Raw genomic sequence first — 23,271 nt, forward strand, 5'->3', positions numbered from 1 at the left:
ACAGACAGAATCCCTTGCGAGAGGTTCATCCCATTAGAGATAATGCGGGTACGTTTCATCGAGTATACGTTTACACACCCTTGACGAAAATGGAATTATTGGAAATGAAGAAATTGCTACCTTGTCACAACAAAGATCCAGCAGGGTTCCACCGTGAATTTAAAGACATGCTCCGCATGGGAGAGTACACATATGCTGATACAATTAAAATGTTAAAAGTCCTGTTACCTGCAGGCATTTACGAAAAACTTAAAGAAAAAGAATGGGAGGTGGGAGAGAAAAAGATTAACTGGACAGAATTAGAAAACGAGGATAATACACGAGTCCCTGGTACTGGTCTCGGGGATAAGGCTAAAGAATTACCCGAGCTATTGATACAGGTTTTGCCAAGATTATTGGTTACCAAAAAGGAAGATTGGGATGCCATTTCAGCCTGCAAACAGAAACAAGATGAAGACACTAGTGATTTCTATTCTAGATTTGAGAAATGTTTTATTATTAATAGTGGCCTAAAGACAAGTAGTGAATCGTACCCACATCTGTTTGTGACCAAATTAGTAGAGAATTCCTTACCCCAAGTTAAAAATGGAGTACTAAAGGTTGAGAGTACCTGGCAAGCTAATAGCCCTTCCCAAATGTTACAGATGTTACAGTACCACCAGAACCGAATTAGAGAAGAACAGGAACACGAAAAGAGACGTATGAAAGACACGAAAATGAAAGTATTAGTTGCACAATCAGTTCCGGCTGCTGATGGTCAGAGAAAGGGCGTGCCACCTGTAAAAGGGACCTGCAACTACTGTAAACAGCCAGGTCACTATATAAATGAATGTGCTGTCCTGAAACACAATATAGCTACAGGCAAGACGAAAGAAAGACCGCGTCCTCCTAGACAGGAACACATCCCGCAGAACACACAACCTCCACAGAACGCACAACAGACAGTAGCCGTACCCCAGCCCATAGCTGCCACACAACATGTCCCGCAACAAATGTACCAGTATGCACAGTCTGATTACCCAGACTATCAACAGTATTCATGAAACGGCCTAGAGAGGGAGGTTGGCTTGCCCCTTATCGAGGTTCCTGTAGATCAAGAGGGTCCCTATGTGCATAGTCATGTATTAGGGAAAGACAGAAATTTTTTGATTGACACAGGGGCGAGCAGAACTACCATCAGTCATGACGAGGTTCCAGGGGCACCCCTCTCAGGCTCACGAAATATTTCCCTGGGATTTTCCGGGAAGCCTATTGTTAACGAAGTGTCAAAGCCAGTTTCCCTAGAAGTTGGTCCATTGTCCCGCACTACAGACTTGTTACTTACGAAATCATGTCCAGAAAACTTGCTTGGTATAAAAACGTTGAAAGAACTAGGAGCAGTGATTTGTTGTTCTCCGGAAGGAGTGAGATTGTTTTTACGTGATTTTAAAGGACATTATGTGTTGAGAGATTTTGATCCAAGACTACAGAATGTACCACAGCATTTATGGGCTCAAGGTCCGACTGATGTAGGTTACATGCACATTACACCATACCGTGTCACACTAAAGCAAGGAGTTGTACTGCCCCGAATCCGACAATACAAGTTACCACCTGAGGCTGTAGTGGCCTTACTGAAAATTGTTGACGAACTAATTGCACAAGGAGTGGTTGTAGAAACTGACTCCAATGTATGTAATTCTCCTATCATTCCGATTCTTTAACGAACTGACCCAAATACACCACCGGTCTACAGACTGGTGATTGACCTTCGAGAATTAAACAAATGCATAATACCCCAGTACCCAGTGGTCCCAGACATTTCTTCCCTATTGACTGCCATTGATTCCGAAGCTGCGGTCTTTACTGTAATTGATCTTAAGAACGCCTTCTTTAGTGTCCCGATCCATCCGGAAAGCCAGTATCTCTTCGGATTCTGTTTAAATGGCCGAAGCTTCAAATTTGCAAGGGCTCCTCAAGGGTTCACAGAAAGCCCTAGTATTTACAGCCAAGCACTGAAACGACAACTAGACAGTATTCACATGCCTACTGACACTGCTCTGCTCCAATACGTTGATGATCTGTTGATCACAGCGCGGACAGAACGAGACTGCGAACGTGCATCACTGACAGTCTTATATTTCCTGGCCGAAAAAGGGCATAAAGTGTCCCCTTCGAAGCTGCAATTCTGTGCCCAGCAAGTGGTATACCTTGGACACTTGCTGTCCAAGAGGGGTAGACAGTTGACACCTGACCGCATTCAGTTAATTGCACATCTTCCACAGCCCAAGACACAAAAGGAGGTACGGGCCTTCATTGGCCTCACTTCTTACTGCAGACAATGGATTCCTCAGTATGCATATCTAGCCAAACCACTCATACAGTTGACAACACAGGAGGCAGTGACTTCGACTGTCCTCCCTTGGACTCAGGAACATACACTTGCTTTTGATGAACTGAAGAAAGCTCTATGTCGAGCACCTGTTTTAGCGACACCATGTTACAGCAAACCTTTTACACTTTTTGTCACTGAACGCGATGGCACAGCCTTATCTGTTCTTACACAAGATCAAGCAGGAAAACACAAGCCGTGTGCTTACTTTTCTAGTACATTGGATCCAGTGGCCCAGGCTTTGCCTGCGTGCCTAAAATCAGTTGCAGCAACAGCTCTAGCAATCAGACAAAGCGACTCCATAGTGTTAGGACATCCCCTGACAATACAGGTTCCACACTCCGTGGAAGTTCTCTTAAACAGGACACAGACACAACACCTGACCATAGCAAGACTGACAGGATATGAACTGACACTGTTCCAGCCACACATAGAGATCAGACGTTGTAACATATTAAACCCTGCTACACTGTTACCCTCAATTACAGCAGACGCTACACCACATGACTGTGTGGAAGTCATTGACACAATGACGAAGCCAAGACAAGACTTGACAGACATCGCATTGCCCGACCCAGACCTGACACTTTATGTGGATGGTTCATGTATGAGAACTAACACAGGAGAGTTAGTGGCCGCGTATGCAGTGACCACCGATACTGACGTCATAGAAACACATCGTATTGACACCTTGTCTGCCCAAGCAGCAGAGCTCATTGCTCTGACCCAAGCCTGCATACGAGCTAAGAACCTGAAAGTAAACATATACACAGATTCACAGTACGCATTCGGAGTTGTTCACGACTTCGGTGTCCTCTGGCAAGAGAGAGGTTTTTTGACCTCTCATGGAGCCAAGATACAGCATGGTCCCCTCATTCAAGCTCTGTTAGATGCAATACACTTGCCTACAGCCATAGCCATCATGAAGTGCAAAGCACATACGAAAATCACTGACACTATTTCCCAGGGTAACGACCTGGCAGATCGAACAGCCAAACTTACAGCACAGACTTATACAGACATTCCAGCTGACACGACAAAGACTGAAGTACCATCACTGACGAATTGCATGACAGTCAAGGATCCCACACAAGATGTACTCGACATACAGACACATGCCACTCCAGACGAAATCAAGAAATGGACTGAACAAGGAGGGGTCCAGACAGATCAGGGATGGATGACAAAGGGAAAAGCCACATGGTTTCTCCCCGATTCTATGGTTCAAGCTATTATTAATACAGCACATAGTCCAGCACACTTAGGAGAAAAAGCCATGTTAGACAGCATACAGAACATCTGGTCCAACAAACATTTACGTGCAGCAGCAAAACAGAAAGTACGTACCTGTATGATCTGTTGTCAGTTCAACCCAGGCAAAGGCATTCCCGTGGAACAAGGTGGATTTCATCCTCCTGACCACCCTTTTGAAGTCCTCCAGATGGATTATATCCAGATGGACAGATGTCGAGGATTCAAGTATGTCCTCGTAGTTGTATGTGCCCTATCCAGATGGACAGAAGCGTACCCAGTCCCAGATTACACTGCTGTGACCACTGCCAAACAGTTGGTCCGTGAATTCTTCCCGCGATACGGTTTGCCCCGTGTCGTGTACTCAGATAATGGACAGCCATTCTCCTCTGAATTAATGAAACAGGTATCTCTTCTGTTAGGGTACCAGTGGAAGTTCCATTGCGTATGACATCCGGAGGCAGCTGGTCTCGTAGAGAGGCACAATCAGACTCTAAAAACACGACTAGCGAAGGTCTGTGCAGAAAAAGGCGTGGATTGGATGGTAGCCCTGCCGGTTGCCCTCTTTTACATGCGTATGGTAGCCCATTCCAGAACCGGACTATCTCCTTATGAGGTTGTTTTCGGTAGACCACCAAATATTTGGGGTACACCTATGCCTAGAAAAATCACAGACGTTGACAGTAATATGCTGACAGATTACCTGGCTTCCTTGATGTCTGCACTACTCTCTTGTCGTTCACAGGTTGCCGCCGCCTTCCCAGATAACACCCAGGTTAAGGATCACGCCATTGTCCCTGGCGATATCGTCCTTGTGAGAAATTTCGACCGGTCAAGCCCCTTGGAGCCGCGTTGGAAGTCACCGAAACTTGTGCTACTGACGACGAGGACAGCAATTAAAGTGGAGGGACGAAAGGGCTGGATCCATGCCCACCACGTGAAGAGGTTTTACGGACTTGGCTCAGATTCCAAAGACTGTTTTGCGAAAGTTTCTGAGAACATTCCTGATACTGACACTAAACTCCCTTTTCTAGAAAAAACTCCGCAACAGGAGTATCGTTCCAAACTACGGTCTAGTAAGTCAGGCCGCGTTTAATTGTTTAAGTCCCCCTCGGTGAAGCGGTTAGACAGGTTCCTGATATGTATAAGACTGTAGACCCAAATAGCGAGAGAGATAGACAGAGTCAAATGAAAGTTAAATATTGCAAAAATCTGCGTAGTCGATGCATAGTCACTTTGCTCATTATGTTTTTTCTGAGTATTACGATTATATGTGTAAGCTTGACACTACATGTTTTCTTTCTTCCTCTTGGTTCACATGTACATTCTTCTTTCAATGATACTGTAGAGCACACATTCAGTGACCTGCCACCTCACGAACTATCCTATCGACTAGCACTGCGCAACAACACTTTTATCCGTATGTTACACCATTCTCACCAGACCAGCAATGCCACGAATTGCTGGGTATGTGGCCGACTCCCCCCCTACCAGAAAATGAAGGGAGCTCTGCCCCTCTTTCCTTATCCGTTTTCGCACAATGGTTCGTGCGGAGCATGGTTTGCTTTAATGTCCTCATTAGACAGTAAGTCCACAGTTTCCCAGGGCGATTGGATATGGGGAGACCTGAATACAGTCATGAATAAAGCATGTTTCCCAGACAAGGACGGTCTTCCCCAAAGGACAGGAACCGATCTAGAAAATGAAGTGTACGAATTAGGAAATTTTTCCCTTAACCTCATGATTCTGAACGTCCAGTCTGAGACTAATTCAGATTTGCCGTTTATAACAGTCTTACCCGTGAAGGGTGAATTATGCGTTAGAAAGAATGGTTCAGTATATTTAGGGCACAGTGATTGTAATACTGTAGTTGAATTCAGTGATAAAGGAAAATCTACTTTCAAAGCTTCCCGCTATCCCTATGTTATTTGTGGTCAGACTGCTTATGTACGTCTGCCCTTAGATTGGGGTGGAACATGTTATATTGCATTCTTACTGCCACCAATATTTCTAGTCCCATCCGATTATCATCGGGATTCCCGACTCATACATGTTAGACATAAGAGAGACCTTCCTCCTGTTATCGATTACTCTGAGTCAGCGTGGGACCAGTATAAGGATTACATTAAAGGATACTTCTGGTTCATAGGTCCCGTCCAAAATAGTAAAATAATACGCAGGTTAACAAGAACTCTTGAAGCAGTAGTGAACGAAACTACTTTTGCCTTAGGTAACTTGACCGAAGAGCAGTCTGCTATGAGACTTGTTGTTCTTCAGAACCGCCTTGTTCTTGACGTCATCCTGGCCGATAGGGGCGGAGCTTGTAGAGTGATCGGCTCCAGTTGTTGTGTGTTTATTCCTAATAACGCACCATCAGTGTATGCAGCAATAACAAGACTCCGTAAGATAGCTCGTGAATTACATCAGGACCCATGGTCTTGGTCCGGCTGGCTCTGGAGTGTAATAGCGGGATGGGGCTGGACCGTACTGTCATTTTTAGGAATAGTACTGCTCATAGTGTTCAGTTGCTGTCTCTGTCTGCAATGTGGCCCAGCGATTTGCGGCTTGTGTGCCACTGCTTGTATTCCCCGTCCACGTTCACGTTCCCGTGCTCGAATGAAAAAAGACGAGCAAATGATGTTATATGAACAGATAGATGGTCTCATAAAAATAGATATATCCTAAAGGGCGCAATAGGGGCCAAGGAGGGAATGAGGAAACAGAAATTTTTAGGTAGTCAGTGTGTCCCCCCTCGCACCCTATCCATGTACCTATGCCCCATGTATGTCCCTGTTATCATGTAATTCCCTTCCCGTGCCTGTCATAGTAATGCCCCTTCATTTCCGTCCAATGTTAGCATGTCAGTTATTAGGCCTCCCACGTTTCCAATGCATCTACATGGTGCACTTTTAAATATCGCGAAGCACACGTTTTTGTGGCTCAGCCAAGCCAGGCCCTGAATTCAGGCTCCGAGCCTCTTCTGTCTCTGAAAGCTGCAGTTTAGGTATGCATCCCTGACCTCTACCTTACTTCCTGCCCAGCCGAGCGGTGCCCGGCTCGGCCTGGCCTGCCTGCCACGACGGTATTTTGCCTACAGTTATCTGTTCAGCCTCCGCAAAAACACATTCCAGTCTAGTGAAATAGGTAAACATATTTCCGCCTGCAGAGCAAAGGGCCCAGCCTTCCTGTCTCCTTGCAAGTAATTTACTGGACCCGTTGCCATAGTAGGCTTATGGCCCCGCGCATTGCACGAAGAAATATATGCACCCATTAGTATTTAGTGATGAACGGCCTCTGCCCGAGAGACCTTTTACTTCAGACAACACATCCTCCAAACACAAGATATCAGATATGCCAAAGGTGCAGGTCGTTCTGACATCCCAGACTCCAGACTCCTCTACTAGTGCTAAAGTCAAGCCCCCCAGCTCTCCCCAGCTACACGTCAATCTCACGTCATGTTCAGTTGCGCGCACATGTAGGGTGAAGGTTTCTGCTGACCCTGCAGACTTTCTCTATGCATCCACCCACCTATGACACCTCTGTGACTCATCTGGTACACACCTCCGTGTACGCCTCCTTACACGCCTTCTTTTACGCCCATGTGTTCTTATCTCTCTCTCTCTGCACTTGTTACGCCTACTGTATTCATTGTAATTGTACGATTTTACTATATATAATGTGTGATGTTAATAAAACGTTAGATATCCCTTCCTGAACCTTAGTGGTGATGGAACCCGATTCTCGTTGACTCGAGTCATCTTAATTAAAGCCCGTATGACTCAGATACCACGGACTCTGCCTCTCATTTTATGAGCTATTCTTATTGTTATTAATGTATAGAAAAATAGTCCCGGTAATTTTATTTACCACAAAGTGGAATGAAGAAGCACAGAAGGAATTTGAAGAGTTAAAAAGGGACATAAGTCAGGCGGTGCCACTACAAGGGTATGATCCCCTGGGTCAGACCATACTGATGATGGAGGCTAGTGAGAAAGGACTGGGATCAGTCCTAGCGAAGGAGAGAGCAGACGGAACAGTGGAGACCCTCAGTTTTGCATCCAGAGCTTTATCTCCCACATAACAGAAGTTTAGCGTTATTGGAAAGAAAATGCTGGCGGCGGTATAGGCCATGGGGAAGTTCAGGCAATTCCTGTGGGGCACGAGATTTCGACTGCAGACAGACCACAAGCCCCTTGTCAAAGTGCTTACCTCGAGTGAACATGCGACCGCCACGCATAGCCAAAATGACATTGAAGCTACTGGAGTATGATGTGGAATATATCCCGGGGTCACGCAACAAGGTAGCTGATTACCTAAGCAGAGCCTCAGCCATGGAAGAAGCTCCTAGCCCAGCGGCAGAGAATGAAGAGATGATAGCGGTGATGGAAGACTCAGAAAGGGTGATTAGCAAGCAAGAATAGGCCCAAGCGTATGATGGAGACGCAGAAATCTGTGAGGTCAAGGAGTACGTAATCAGCGGTTGGCCCGAAAAGAAAAGGGTAAAGTAGGTGCTACGGACGTTTTAAAAAGTCCGGGAGGAGCTGTCGGTGAGTGACTCGGGAATCTTCCTGTTCCGAGGAGACAAGGTGGTGCCTCCTACGAGATTGATCCAGCACTTGTTGGCCCAGCTACATGAGGGACACCTCAGCATAGTGAAAACCAAAATGAGAGTGAAGCAAATGTACTGGTGGCCTGGGCTGGACATACAAGTGGAAAGGCTCGTGCGAGACTGCGATCAGTGCCAAGGAGCTGACAAAATTCTGAAACCCCTAAGGCCAGCTTCGGGCAAATTTGACCAACCTCGCAATCCATGGGAGGATGTCTCAGTCGACATTTTAGGACCTGTTTTGGACAACCAAGGAATTCCGAAATATGAATGCGTCTTGGTGGACAAATATTCCAAGTGGCCTGAGGTTCACATACAAGAAGAAATGGACTCTGAAACAGTGATAAAGTTTCTCACCTCGGTTTTCCTGAGAGAAGGGATCCCGAGAACAATCCTGAGCGACAACGGCCCACAATTCACCTCCGAGAAGTGGTACAAGTATATGGAAAGGAATGGGATCAAAACCAAGCACACTTCCATATACCACCCCTCAAGCAACGGACAGGTAGAAAGATTCAACCGGGTCATCATGGGGTCCATCCAAGCAGCCATCATGAAGGGCAAGGACTGGGAAAAGGAGATCATGAGCATGATCTGGGCATACCGGATTACCCCCACATCGACAGGGTACAGCCCATTCCAGATCCTGAGAGGCAGGCACCCCTTCACCAAAGACAATGTGGTTTGGAGGGAAAAGACCGTCACCAGCAAATGGTCTCCGGCAGTGGTTCAACACAACCTGGAGAAGGCTCAGAAAGTATATACTAAACATTACAATCAGAGAAGAAATGTGAAAGGGCAGACCTTGAAAGAGTGGAGTGGGTGAGAGTCAAACTGGCGGTGCTGAAAAAGAAAGGAGAGAGCAAGTATAGCCCGCCTCTGCAAGTGGAAGAAGTATACGACAGAGCGCCGTTACTCAGCGACTGGAATGTGTGGTCCCAAAATCGCATGGCAAAAAATCAACAAGATCCTACAGTGGCCCACGGAGGAAGGAAGAGCTTCTCAAGATCAAGGAGCAAGTGTATGTGAAGGAGTCACTGCAGCAGGTGAAGAGTGCCGAAGAGAAGAGGAATCTTATGAGGATGGGAGAGCTCAAGATATGCCCGTTGTAGAGGAAACGCAGATTGAGAAGATGGCGACTCCAGAAAGAGCAGAGTAGAGTCCTCAGAGAGACAGTATGGTGAGCCCTGCTGAGAACTGCACTCGAGAAGTCCCCACGCCAGTAAGACGCACACACGTGGGCAGAGTGGTAGTCAAACCCCATCGCTTCAAAGACTTTGAACTGGGGGAATGTTAAGTCGTGAGGACTTGGTGAACTCATTTCAAAGTGTGTAAAAAGGGGAGATATGTAAAGTATCACCCTAGTCTTCGCGGGTTGCGTCATGACGCAACACGCGAAGACGCGAATCACGGAGCGATTGCGCCTGCACGCTAATTGGAGTGGAGTGTCGGCGCAAAAGCACGCTTGGCGCTCTCCCTGTGAGAAGAAATAATAAAGCGTCTTTTCCCCCCCATAAGCTTGGTCTGCCTCCTCATTGCTCCGCCGATAGGAGCAACATTTCACAGTTTTTATTGATTTTCCATTTGCATTTATCAAATAAGCAATGTAGTACTTCAAAGTTGCTTATTATACAGTACTGCCACAAACATTGTTTGTGTTTTAATGCCTTCTGAATACAATACGTAGCTGTCAAATATATCAGCTTAACCAACAAAACTTGAAGGTGATAATCATAACTCATAAAAAAGCATAAGTAAATCAGAGTACTTTGCATTACTTTACTGGTTGTCAATTTGATGTCAGAGATATGAGAGGGAGATAGGTCCCCTTGTCGGAGCTAGGGCCTGTTGCGGAACAAAAGTATGGGATTGAGATATGCTAAGTAAAGCATGCTCTATCAGATTTCCTCATGATGCTTCTTGTGGCGTCAGGAAGGGCCTGGATGCCACTCAGGGTTACACATGGCCTATGTGGTTGGTGGTGGAGCCATCCCTCCCTCCCAGTCTCGGTGGGGGTCAAAGTCACTGTAGATTGTTACACTTAAAGATCAGGTGGGGCCCCCAGCATTTGAAAGCTAATTAGTCCCCCCCGTATTTGTGTGTTTGACTGCTTCCCCATACCCTTACTGTTGTCTGTGCAGAGCGTTTCCAATTCAATCCCACCCCGATGTATTACAGACTGTACCCGTAGCTGAGCCCTTGGGGATTTTCAGACAATGCTGATACTTCTCTTAGGTAGTAATGTGTTATTACTCAATATGTTTCATTTACAGTTTTTGAGCACTCTTTTATGCATTCTTCGGGGTTGCTGCCGCTGCAGGCACAACAGCTACGCACTGCCCGAACCGTATTGTGCTGGCATGTTGTTCTTGTAATTGTTTCTTGTGATTTTAGGTGTATTTTTCAAAGGTTTCTGTTGCTTTAGCCTGCAAGGTAATATTTTGTTTTCTTCAGTGCAGTATGCTGCACCCGATCTTTAACAATGGCAGCTGCACGTTTTTTCTTTTGTTGTGCATGGCTCGTCCAACAACAGTTTAAAATGTTTGGGGCATGGTATGTCGCACCTCATCTTTACCAATGGCGGCTAGCAAGAGGACACCAGCGTCCCGGGCAGGGTGCATGCACTAGCAAAGTGAAAGCATTACCACAAGCACCCATCTCCTACTGAACCAGCCCCTGGCCCATAATTATGCTTGCGCATTACACACCCGGCACAGGCACATTGTAGACGGTTGCAGTTCTAGAACAATTTAAAAGTCTGGTACGGCAGAAAGCAGGGCCAGTGCAGTAAAGGGAGGGCAGATCAACTCTTATTTTAGCTGACTGTGCACAGCAATGCTTCTAAAAGTACGGTGTCTATTTCCTAAGTAGATTAACAACACCAATTGCTCTAACTTTCAACAATGCAAGACCTATTGCATTGCAAATCCTTGTTAAATTGTATGTTTGAAAATGCCACTTTTAGAAAGTAGGGATTTTCTTGTTTAACCATTCTGTGTGCCTCTGCATAATTGTGGATTGACTGTCTGGTTTTGGAGTGATAGTTGCTGGGGATGTCCATTCACTGTAGACAGCCACTGGGGGGGGGGGGTGGGGAGGGGGGGGGGCTGGCCCTTCCTGGATGACTCAGAGCTGAACTGAATGGGGCTTGGCTGCATTTAGAGTAGTGGAAGGAGATGTCCTTGCACCTGAATAGGGCCTGTCTGAATATACCTAGTTTTTCCCCATTCGTTTTCCCCCGCAGGGAATTACAACATAGCTGTTACAACGACTACGTTGTAACAACGCATACCATTACCCTGCAAGTCATAACAAAGACTTTCTGAGGGGGGCGCTGGATGTTGGAATAGTATAATTTACTATCCCAACTCCAGCATGTGCAACAGTAGGGAAGGTGTAGGATTTTAAATCCAACACCTTCGCCCCCTCGGCAAGTCGTTGTTCCGACTTGCGGAGTAATGGTGTGTGTTGTTACAACACGGTCGTTGTAACGACCGCGTTGTAATTCCCTGGGGGGAAAAGTATTTGTGGTAAACAATATTTACCGGCCTGTCTCCCTTGCACAATGCTGTCTCTACACCCTGTGGTCATACTGCACCAGAGAGTACGGAACTGGTCTGGACTGGGTTCAGAGACCCTTGCACAAAGAGAACTTAGACATTTTGGGGTATAAGTATTACACCTACAACCCCAGAACTTTAGATTACTTCTTGACTCAAGAGTAACCTTTGCCAAGGAAAACAGCTGTGAGGAGGTGTACTGACCTTTGCTGTGTGGGGTTGGCCTGCAGTTGCTGTTTCTGCCATGGAAAGGACAAAGACAGGAACATTGCTTTGAACCTGCTTAAAGAGATCTCCAAGGCCCTGTGTGTGCTGGACTCCTGTTCTGAAGTCTCAGGGACACAAAGACTTCACCCCCGGCTCCCCTGAATGCCGCTGCTGAGAGTTCATACCTGCCAGGAGGGGCCTATTCAAGTTGTGTGCCACTGGAGGTTGTTCCTGCTGTTGGGAGCTGGAAGAAAAGAACAACTGAAGAAATCAACGCATCTCTCTTCTTGCTGCTGTTTTTTTACGATGCGTTGTTTCTGGAAGTCCAAATCGACAGTCTGCACCGCAAGATGGATAGAGGGGAGAGGGACAAGATAGGGACCGCCCCATCCAGAGTTTAGGCAATTATACTCCATCAATTTCTGGTTTACTCCCCTTGACATCACCAAATTTGTTGGACCATTCCGTCCTATTAGTCAGTTTCGATAGAGTGAGATGATGTAGTAGGCAAAAGTATAAAAATCCAGAAGAATTAAGCAATCCATGACCTTGCATTGTCCTTGGGACCACTTTAGTCATATGATTGGTTATGCCATTTAGAAGGTAGGCAAGTACATGTTCTGATTCTTTGTCAGTTCTTTCCCAGGGATGTGCTCTAGAAAGTAGCAGTTTTGTTGCAAGTTCAGTCATGCAAGCTACAAATTGAGAAAGGAATTTTTAAGTGTGCGAGCACACGTAGAAACTATGCGAATGATTCCCATAGGCTTCAGACTATTCAGTTCATAAGTTCATACTAGAAAAATTAAGCAAGTTTTGAGGCCTTCATGAAACACACCTTGTGCACGATGAATTTGTGCTAAAATAAGAATCTCACAATATTGAAAACAATGCATTAGTTCTTTAGTTGGGCAGATCAATGATTTACAATTACATTTAAGTATAAGGTACCCTTAAGAACAAAAGTTAAGTTAATTTTAATTTAACATATAATTTTGCAAGACTCTTTGCACTTTATAGGTTAGTACATCGTTTAGGATTTGAAAGGCACATTTGAATTAAACCTTTACATTACACAAATTATTATAACAATGTCAGAATTCCCATTTCACATTCGAACACTAATGAACATTTTCCTAACTCATAAAACAACTTTATTCGTATATATACTTTTCTTTATTATCATTTGTTTATTAAGTTCATCTGTGTACAAAGAAAAGATATGTCAATATAATTTGTTAAGCTACACATCAGCTTATTGACTGATAAGTGTTATCAGGAAACTACTTCTAACATTCTGCATACTTGTACGATGCAGTATCTAAATCAAACTTCATTTGTGCTTTTTTCTTAAACTTGGTAACCTAACACACATTTGTCATTATTGTAAATTAATGTCACAAATCATTTTTCCAAGGTGAATTGATGTAAACAGATGAAAGATAACATCTTTACTCTATCAGAGGCAGCATTGGGGACGGTGTCTCCCTTCTTACTGAGGGTTTGAGTGAAGGCGGCGCTGGTCATCCTGGTGACTGTTCTCGTCCCCTGCTGCCAGGAGCTGTTGCTCAGATTTGTGGCAGGCCCCTCCTTTGTGGCAGCTAAGTGTTGGTTTGCGGTCTTGCTGTCTCCTTTTGGACAGGGCTCTGGGAGTCAGCAGTGGACTTATTGCAGCCGTTGTGGACCAGCTGGCTCTGTGGTTTACAGCTCACCTCTGTTGTACTTGGAAGGAAGCGCTTGGAACCCCCTGCAGTGTACTGTGTAATGACTCGCTATTGCCACAGTCTTTTGGCGCCCCCTAAGGTTGGTTTGGTTTCTGGCTCTTTTCCTGCCAGGGCTCCTGCTTGGGCATTTTTTCTCCGCAGGAGCTGATTGTCACTCTCTTTTGGAGTTTTTACCACTGTTGGGCCCTTCGCCCTGCTATAGCGGGTCGGGCTTGCAGGGTGGAGTCCTCTTTGGCCAAGCGCTTTTTGTGTATATCTTCTCCCTATTTGCTCTCGCCCGTTGCGTCCTGCCTCCGTGTGCGGGGCAGGCGCCAAGGCGTTCTTGCACAAAGATGTGGCAATGTTTTTTGTCTCCCTGACCTATGTTGCTGTGCTGTAGTGATCGTGGCTCGGCGTCTCCTTGTGTGGCTCCTTTGTGTCTCTCGCCCGATTTGCATGGCATTTGTGGGTGGGGCTTTGGGGGTCTCTATGTACTTTATGCCCTGCTTTCATGGGCATGTTGCTTGTTTGCCTCTTGCCAGGTTTTGCACTGTGGTCTTGTGGCAAGGGGGCTGGGTTTGCTGTGGCCTGGTTTAACACCTTGGCTGCTTTGGAACGTCCAGCTCCAGTGCTGAACGTTCCATTGCGCAGGTGCAGTTGGAACGTCCAACGGCCGACGGCAGCACTCCCGAGGTAGTGGTGCCGTCGGCCGCTGGACGGGCGCAGCGCTTAAGGGGTTATTTTCCCCGTACTTCGTATGGGGTTGCGTTGGGTTGGCTCCGCTCCTGGTTTGACATCTCTGGATGCCTTCTTGTGATATGGCACAATAGGTCGCCTTTACTGTCTCATGTTTTTGACACGCTTCATTGGCTCTCTGCAAGCTGTTTTTGACATTTCCTCCTTGTGGGATCTTTAGCCATGTTCTTTTGTGCTGTGTCGCTTTGTACGTGCTCCCAGCTATGGCTTTTTTTGGGCCATGCTACGGCTGCTGTGGTGGCCGCTTTTTGGTCCTGAGTGTCAACTCTTTGGAGCGCGCTGTAGGTTGTACTTCGCCTGTTGCGGGTCCGAGGGGTCCTTGTGTTCGGGGTTCTGCTTGGGAAGGCCTACTGTGTAGTCTTGGTGTCTGTTATTCTACCCTCCTCTTGCGCTTAGCCTTTTTGCCTGGCTGTTTGTCTTTCCTTCTTTCTATTTGCGGAGAAGGTGTATCTGGTCTGTCGTCTTTTGGATTTCTTCTCCCCACTGGTGGCACCCATCTCAGTCTGCTGCTGCTGCCTTTGGCTGTGTTGCAGTCCACTTCTGTTTTTCGCACCACAGTGCCCTTCTGGGTGCCTGTGCACTTTGCACTTGCACTTGCCATTTGTACGGCGTGTGGTTGCCAGGGTCTTTTTTTCCTGGTTTTTCTGTCACAACGCTTTCCTGTGGATTTGTTTTGCTATTGCCCTTCCTTCATGGCATCTCCAACATTGGCTTCCGCTGGGCTGTTGCATCCGCAGTTGAGTCCTGTATTTGGCCCTTGTGAGCCCTGGTTGAGATCACGGAGGGTCCACTAAGCTTGTCCTTCTTTGGGAGTCGATGTATTGTGTACCATGGAGTTGGGTGGCTATTTTCATCTGCTCTTCATCACCCTTACACCCTTCTGGGTGTCTATGCCCTTTACATTTGCTTCTGTTGCACTCTTCTGGCCTCTGTTGGGTCTGCTCCTACTGCAAGGGGTTTTGGTATTAGGGGGGTCATTCCTTTTTTCTGTCTGATGGGCTTTGGTCCGATTCCGGATTTGGTTTCCTCCTATCTGTCAGGGGTCACTGGGTGTGTGTTTGAACGAATGCCCCGTTGGGGCTTTATTTTTTGTGTTGTGCAGAGAGGATGTGGGTGTTAGTCCCCTTCCTTTTTGTTTGTTCCCGGTTGCGGAGTGGAAGCCTGCGGTTCTGCTCAGTCTTCAATGGGCAAGTCCTTGCAGGTCCTGTCGTTTGCTCCTGGCGTACCTCATACTGTTGGAACCCTGCCTGCGGATTACCTTCCGTTTGCTGTGAGCTCATGCTCCTGCCATTTCAGGGTGCTTCTTTTCATCTTTTCATCTTAGCCATGGGTTTTTACGGCCATCCTGGCCCCTCTGGCTCTGCTGTTCTAAAGGGCTCTCTTCTCTCTGTTCCAACCATATTTTCTGGATTGTTCTTCCTCCCTGGTTGTCTGCCTGTCTCTGCCAAATGTGGGGGAGATGGCCTGCGCAATGCCTATTCTCCATCTCCGTGTTTGTTCCTTGTTTCTGGCTTCTGGATCCCGGATCTGTGGTTTCATTCTTGGGTCCCTGATATTTGATGTTTCTCTGATGGCTTCTCTCCTGTGCCTCAGGCTGGTAGTTTGTCACTGGGATAGTTGTCACTGTTTGCTCAGGATTGTTCGCTTGCAGTTCCTCGCTCCTTCTGGGTCTGTCACGGACCTTCAACCCTGGAGTCTTGCAGTCGTCATTGGGGATGCTTTGGCTATTGGTGTGGGGAACAGATCTGTCTACTGTTTCTATGGTGGCTCCATTTGTGCGGAGTCTTTTCGCTTCTTGATCTTGTCCCCTGCTCTGTGGTTCCCTCCCTGGGTCTTTCATTGGTGCTTCTGGCATTGCCTGGTCTTTCTTTGCACCTGTTTCCAGTTGTTCTTGGTGGTTTTTGCCCATTTGATGTTTTTTCCTGCATTGTTTTCTCTGGAGATGGGGATTTTCCATTCTGTGAATGTGTGTTGAGCTTTTTGCATCTGCCTCAACTGGTCCTGTGCTTTTGTGCTGCCTTGGATCTCTCTGGCTGGGGTTTTGTGCCTTCTTTGTCCCTTCTGTCTCATCGGGTGTTGTTTTCCTCATCCTGGAGCTTGCTTTCTGGTTGCCTCCTTCCATGTTGTTTGTACTGCTGCTGCATGGACCTCTTCCCACACTTTTGTTTCGCCTTACGATCTTCTGTTGGGGATGGCAGCTTCTGCTGCTTTTGGCGCTCATGTTTTGTCTGATGTTCATGTTTTGTGCTTTGTACTCTTTTCTTTTCTCATTACACTGAACTGTTGATTTGGCTACCTTCTTCTGGTCTTTGTGCCCCAATCACTATGCACTTGTGTACGGGCTTATTGTTAAGGAATGGGACTGGAAGACGGATGAGGAGGTAATGCCCTGTTTCTTACCAGTAATCTTCATTACCCAGAGTCTTGGTCTTCCCGTTCTATTCCTGAACCTGTCCCTCCCTCCTGGTTTCTGTTTAAGGTGATTGATTTGTTTTTCTTCTTCTTGACTTTCTTTGGTATTCTCAAGATGTGTGGATGACACACTTCCCCCTTAATGCATGCCAGGCGTAAAGCACCATTTTGGTGGAAGTATTCAACTTTGCTAGGTAATAGGCAGACCCTCCAGCATTTCGCGATTTGCGATTCACGAAAAAATTGCGAAATCGCCAGATTAGTGCAATGGCTGTGATATTTGTTGATTTAGCCGCTAAAAAGGGTCTCCCTGAAAAAAGAAAATAATGAAGGCTTCTTATTGGTTGCACGTGGCACACACGTCACTATGTGTCGCCGTGCAGCAGTAAAATAGCTGCTTCCTCTGCATAACTCGGTGTAAAGCAGTGGTCGTAATTTTAGAGCTCTAGGAATGGGGCAGATTTTCACCCACTGTACCTAGTGAGAAAACTGAAAATATGAAAGTGCTGGTTTTCACTGTCTCAGAGTACTTGCTGTATCTGAGAAGTAACAGTATTATTCTATTAAAAGTGCAGCATTCCAGTTGAGATGTTGAGGTTCTAAGTCACCGTGGTTAGACCTCGGCACTGCTCGGCCGAGGCCTCCCGTGGTTTGGAGGTACCAGTAGTGAGTGGAACTGAGCAGAGCCCACTGGAAATGTCCTGCCACTGCAGGTCCTGTTTGATCACATGTGAAACCCACTCCATCATGGAAGAAACCAGCAGTAAGTCATGCAGCTACCAGTGTCCATAGACTCATTAGTAAAACAATACCACACCATTGTCCAAACAAGGAAGTTGGGGTTGGCAAGTAATTTACACATTTACAGGGACCCTGTCTGGAATTATTACAGATGAATAATCAAAAATACATCTGTAGGGTGCTCCCCTAGCCAAAAACTGGAACTACACAAGTATATTGTACACAAATGGACTTGTGTTTGCAAATGATATTCAGTGATATTGATGTGTGCATTATTTTGTATTCTACAACAGTACCTCGTCATCAATATCACACCAATAATGTTGGTCATACATATCTTTTGCCCTTTCTAGCTTGTCTGCATTGTTACAACTGATCTGCACACATCATGCAGCTTACACTTTCCAGTGTTGGTAAAGTGAGATTGAAGTTACTACAACTATCATGAGGCCCTGTCACTGCAACTCTAACCAAGACGTTAGACTTCTTTTGCCCCTTTTCACTTGTCTGCCATGTCACTACTGATCTTCACACACTATGCAGCTTACCATTTTTCAGTGTTGGCAAAGTGAGATTGAGGTGACTACAACTACCATGAAGACCTGTCACTGCAACTCTAGTCAAGATGTTATAGTGAATGTGACACTCACATTTCACACTTCCCAGGTCCTGTTTTGATGTCAAAGAAACATCTGTATGGATGTGTCATTAACATGATACACACCTTCCCTGCTACAACTCTGTATTGGACTCTCACATATCACTCACATGAAAAGATAATGCCAGTCAACAATGGGATTACATAGAGCCAGTATGAGAAGCATTCTAAGGGCACAATTGAAACACTCTCTGCAGTATAGCTATGCCTCTATAAGGGGAATCCTGAATGTCTGGGGCCCTAGGGCATAGTACACTTTGCCCATGCCTAATCAACTCTATGGGCACTTAACCTGGTAATAGAAGTATATCAGGGGCAACCAATAGCATAACCAAGCGTCATGCATGTGTAAGGAACATATAAGCAAACAGCACAAACAGCATGTGTCACACATCTAGATAAAGTAGCTGTTAGGTACACACAAGAAAATGGACACATGTCCATGCAGATCTCCTCATAGGTATGGCAAGTTAACACCATCTATGTGTCGATAAACAAATAGCTAACTTCAACATACCTAACACATATCCTACATGCATCATAGGGAGAAGTGCAACCTAAATGACATTGACAGTGGCTAGGCCAAGCTAAAATACTTACCATATACCATAGACATCCATCCAACATTTCTCCATGTCCTGTGTAACTCCAGCACTGGCTCCATGGTCACATCATACAAACCACTTCAACTGGATCAGCAATCGGGGATGAAACTATCACAACAGTAGTCACGCATAAAAAACTATACAACACCATCAAATAGTTAGAAAAGTAATGGCTGGACCAATGTCTGAAAAACTATGAAAAGATTTTAATGACTGTATGTCATAACAGAATTTTAAACAAAGGCAAATGAGTCCCAAGAGAAATAAACCCTCTGCCCTGTGGTTTTCTGAGAATCTTAGGCAACATAAACAAGCATGCAGAAAACAAGAAAGGGTCTGGAGAAAAGATTATAACCCCTCTGAAAAAGAGAAATATAAGGGTTGCCTCAATGAATATAAAGATCTTCTGCATAGCGCAAAGTGAACTTACATCACACACAAAAAATTGATGGCAACAATTCGACTAAATAGCTTTGTTTAATGTTGTAGCTAGCCTGACATTGTCTCCCAGGAGTATCTTGATTAAGTAAACAAAATGGAATCCACTCTGGCAGTGGTAGTGGTCCCTACAATGGTGGGGAGCACACAGTGTTGTTTTGAATACCCCTCACACACCAACAGGCCCCTTGGTGTCATGCTTCATCATTGGGGTCTTCGCACCCCTCTACGGAATGCGGCGGGATGGGATGTATTAAGCCCTCGGCTGGTATCTGCCCTACCAGCCGAGGGCTTAATACATTTTATTTTTCATCCTAAGAGCCAGGTATCTTTTAACTATCACATTTCACCACCTCACCACTCACATTCAATCACCCTCCACACACCAACACATAGTACACTTCAAGTGCTCCTACGCAGTTGTGAGTCGCAGCACGCCGCATCCCGTAGAGGGGTGCGAAGACCCTAATGATGAAGCATGACACCAAGGGGCCTGTTGGTGTGTGAGGGGTATTCAAAACAACACTGTGTGCTCCCCACCATTGTAGGGACCACTACCACTGCCAGAGTGGATTCCATTTTGTTTATGTAATCTGTCAGGGGAGATCGAATCCACTTTCCCTCTCCCTCCCTCCTTTGTTATACATTTGTATCTTGATTAAGAACACACAGGACTTTTGTGAGACTTTAGCCATGTTTTTCATGGGTAAAGTAGTCCACATTTACATCATTTTTAGACAGAAGCAGACACCCAGGTCTGATGAGCATTCCCTATATGTGCCTACTTTGGACGCACCTACCTTTTCCAATTTTTCCCTCTTACCTTACAGCTAGTTTCCTCGCTCATTAAAACAACTAATTCATGCTCCTCCTCAGACCTGTGTCCTCCTTCCATCATTCACATGGCAGAGGAAATGGTGGCAGACTATCTGACTATGATCTTTAACTCTATGCTCCCTTCCAGACTCTTTCTTTCAGTCTGGAAAGAGACCTCTGTCCTTCCCCTGCTAAAGAAAAAGCCAACCTGAATCATGGGGATCTCAACAACTACAGACTTATCTCCTGTTTACCCCTTACTGCCACAATCATTGAAAAAGCTATGAATCCGCAACTGCCTCAATTATTTTCCAAACACCATCTGCTATACACCACCCTATTCATTTTCAGAAACTGTCAAAGTACCAAAACAGGCCTGATAAAAACTACAGATTAAATCAGAGCCATTCTGGATGGAAGAGGTATTGCTACTTTGGTGCTCATTGATTTAACAGCAGCCTTTGATACGGTCAACCACAAGATTCTGATCAACCATCTCCAGGCTGTTGGTATCAAGGAGTCTGCTCTCAAACTTTTGGGATCCTTCCTTTCAGAAAGGATACAGATGGTGGCTCATGATCCCTTTGTATCTAAACCTTTCAATCTGCCATGCCGGGTTCTACAGGGGTCTTGTTTAAGCCCCACGTTATGTTATGTTATGTTATGTTATATTTATTCTTATATAGCGCACGGCTACTCAAAAAGAGTGTCCCGCGCTTTTGATAATGAGACCTACTGCAGAATAACACAACACAGTGATAAAAAGCATAGTAGAGAACAGAACAGAAGAAAAACAGCCTAGAGGGCAAACAGCCAGGTTTTAAGGCCCTTCCTGAATGCAAGTAAATTAGTAGCTCCGCAAAGTGTCAGTGGCAGAGTGTTCCACAACTGTGGCGCCAGCAATCCAAAGGAGCGGCCTCCAATGCGGGCTCTCTTTACGCGCGGCACAGCCGCCAGAAACACAGATTCTGATCTAAGAGAGCGGGCCGGGTGGTAAAAGGCGAGTCTCCTTTGGAGATACTTAGCTCCCACAGCATGAAGAGCTTTATAGGCCAAAGTTAGCGCCTTGAAGGCAATCCGTTTTCGGATAGGCAGCCAATGTAGGGTCTGCAAAAGGCCAGCAGGGCTGGCTCGCCTGTTTAGGCCATAAATGGCCCTCGCGGCCGCATTCTGCACAACTTGAAGCCGCTGCAGCAGATACTCTGGCAGGCCCAAGTAGAGGACGTTGGAGTAATCCAATCTTGAGCCGATCAGAGCCTGCACAGTCAGCTTCCTGTGTTCCTCAGACAGGAGAGGCAAAAACCTCCGAAGCATCTTGAGGAGGCCGAAACATGTACCCGTCACACCTAGGATCTGGGACCTCAGCGTCAGACCCTTGTCCATCTTGACCCCCAAGTTCTTAGCTAATTGGGATGAGCAAGACGGAGGGAACATGTTAATGGGCCACCAAGCCTGCCAGTCCGGATCCGATGCACACCCGAAGAAGAGTACCTCAGACTTATCTGAGTTGCACTTGAGGCTGTTCAGCTGGAACCATTTAAAAACAGCCCCAAGGCAATCCCGGATACTCTCTCCATTAAAGTTGTTCAACGTATATGTTAAAACCCTGGCAGTCTTGATCAGATCCTTTCGTCTGAATTTGACTTCATACACAGATGATACCCAAATTGTAGTGGCCCTATCTTCAAGCAATAATCATACCGGCCTTAACTTTAATAATTGCATGGCAGCAATTGGCTATTTGATGAGCCAAAATTGCCTAAAACTCAGTTCAGGGAAAACTGAAATCATCTTTTTTGGAAATACCCCAACACTGTGTCCTAGCCTGGGGACTTCAAGTGATGGGTACTGTCCCCACACCAGTGAATAAGGCCAGAAACCTGGGTGTGATTCTAGACACCAAACTGACTATTGGGCCTCAGACCTCTTCTGTTTTCCGTATTCTGCGCATGGTCAAAAAGATCTTTCTTTTTATTCCATCCGATGCCCAGAGAACAGTTATCTTGGCTCTAGTATTGACCAAAATGGACTATTACAATACCTTACATCTCCATATGCAGGAACTGCAGCTCAATAAACTTTAGGTTCTGTAAAATGCGGCAGCTAGAGTTCTAACTACGATATCTAAACAGAAATCCGCTGCCCCTGCCATCAAGCAGCTTCACTGGCTTCCCATCAGACAAAGAATTAAATTCAGAACCCTCTGCGTGGCCCAGAAGGCCCTCCATGGGGTTGACCCAGGGTTTTGCAAAAATCCTTCAATTGGTATCTTCCAGGTAGAAACCTTAGGTCCAGTGGCTCCGGCCAACTAATGGTCCAGAGATATAAACTTACCAACTGGGGAGGCAGAAACGTTGTCAACACCACAGCCAAGGAATGGAATAACCTACCATACCATATTAGATCCATTTATAACTCACTCAATTTCAGAAAAGCCTTAAAAACCTAGCTCTTCCCAAAGTAAGCATCATCTGGACTCTCTTCTTTTTCTCGTCCACAGTGCTAGCATCTAGACACAATTGGATAATTATTTGTACTTTATAAGTCCAAATAACATATTATAACAGGCCAGTTCATTTAGTGTACATGTGCCACAGCACAATGCTGTGCCAACTTGCCCCAACTGACGCTGCCAGGGAACTGACTCACAGAGGGGCATCCATTGGGCATTGTAGGCACCCCGAAGATGGTACTTTGGCGGGGGCTGTGGGCAGAGGTTTAGCGAGAGGTGGGTTTAGTTTTGTACTGTGTCTTCTTGGGTTTGGGGGGTTTTGGGCTGACTTTAAGGGGGAAGGGATGCTGTTTTTCAGGGGTATTGTGGGAAGTGGAAGGGTTTGGTTTATCTTTGGGTTTTTGTTTTTCTTTTTTGGGATGGGTTCAGAAGGGTGTGGATACTGTTTTTTTGTGGTGGAGTAGGAAGTGGAAATGATGGATTTGGGTGTGGGAGAGGTTTTTTGGACTTGGGGTGCGCTCAGGTTTCACAGTGGAAAAGGCAAGGGCAAATTAGACATCTTCACCGGGAAAACGGGTAGAATGTTTGGGGTGGAAGTGTGAGCTGGGTCTGCTGTCTGCACTGTGTGTTGTGTTGCTGTCTGTTGTGTAGCTGACTGTGAGTGTTTGTGCCTGTGTGTGCTTTGGATGTGCTCAGTG

General features: G+C 45.9%; 1 protein-coding gene across 1 annotated transcript in view; it reads left to right on the forward strand.

The window, feature by feature from the left end:
* Positions 1–23,271, forward strand: part of TMEM42 (transmembrane protein 42) — a 98,463-nt gene that overhangs the window by 13,234 nt on the left and 61,958 nt on the right. The window lies entirely within an intron of this gene.

The sequence above is a fragment of the Lissotriton vulgaris genome, chromosome 10 (genome assembly GCF_964263255.1).
Source record: "Lissotriton vulgaris chromosome 10, aLisVul1.2, whole genome shotgun sequence".
NCBI classification, from domain to species: Eukaryota; Metazoa; Chordata; class Amphibia; order Caudata; family Salamandridae; genus Lissotriton; species Lissotriton vulgaris.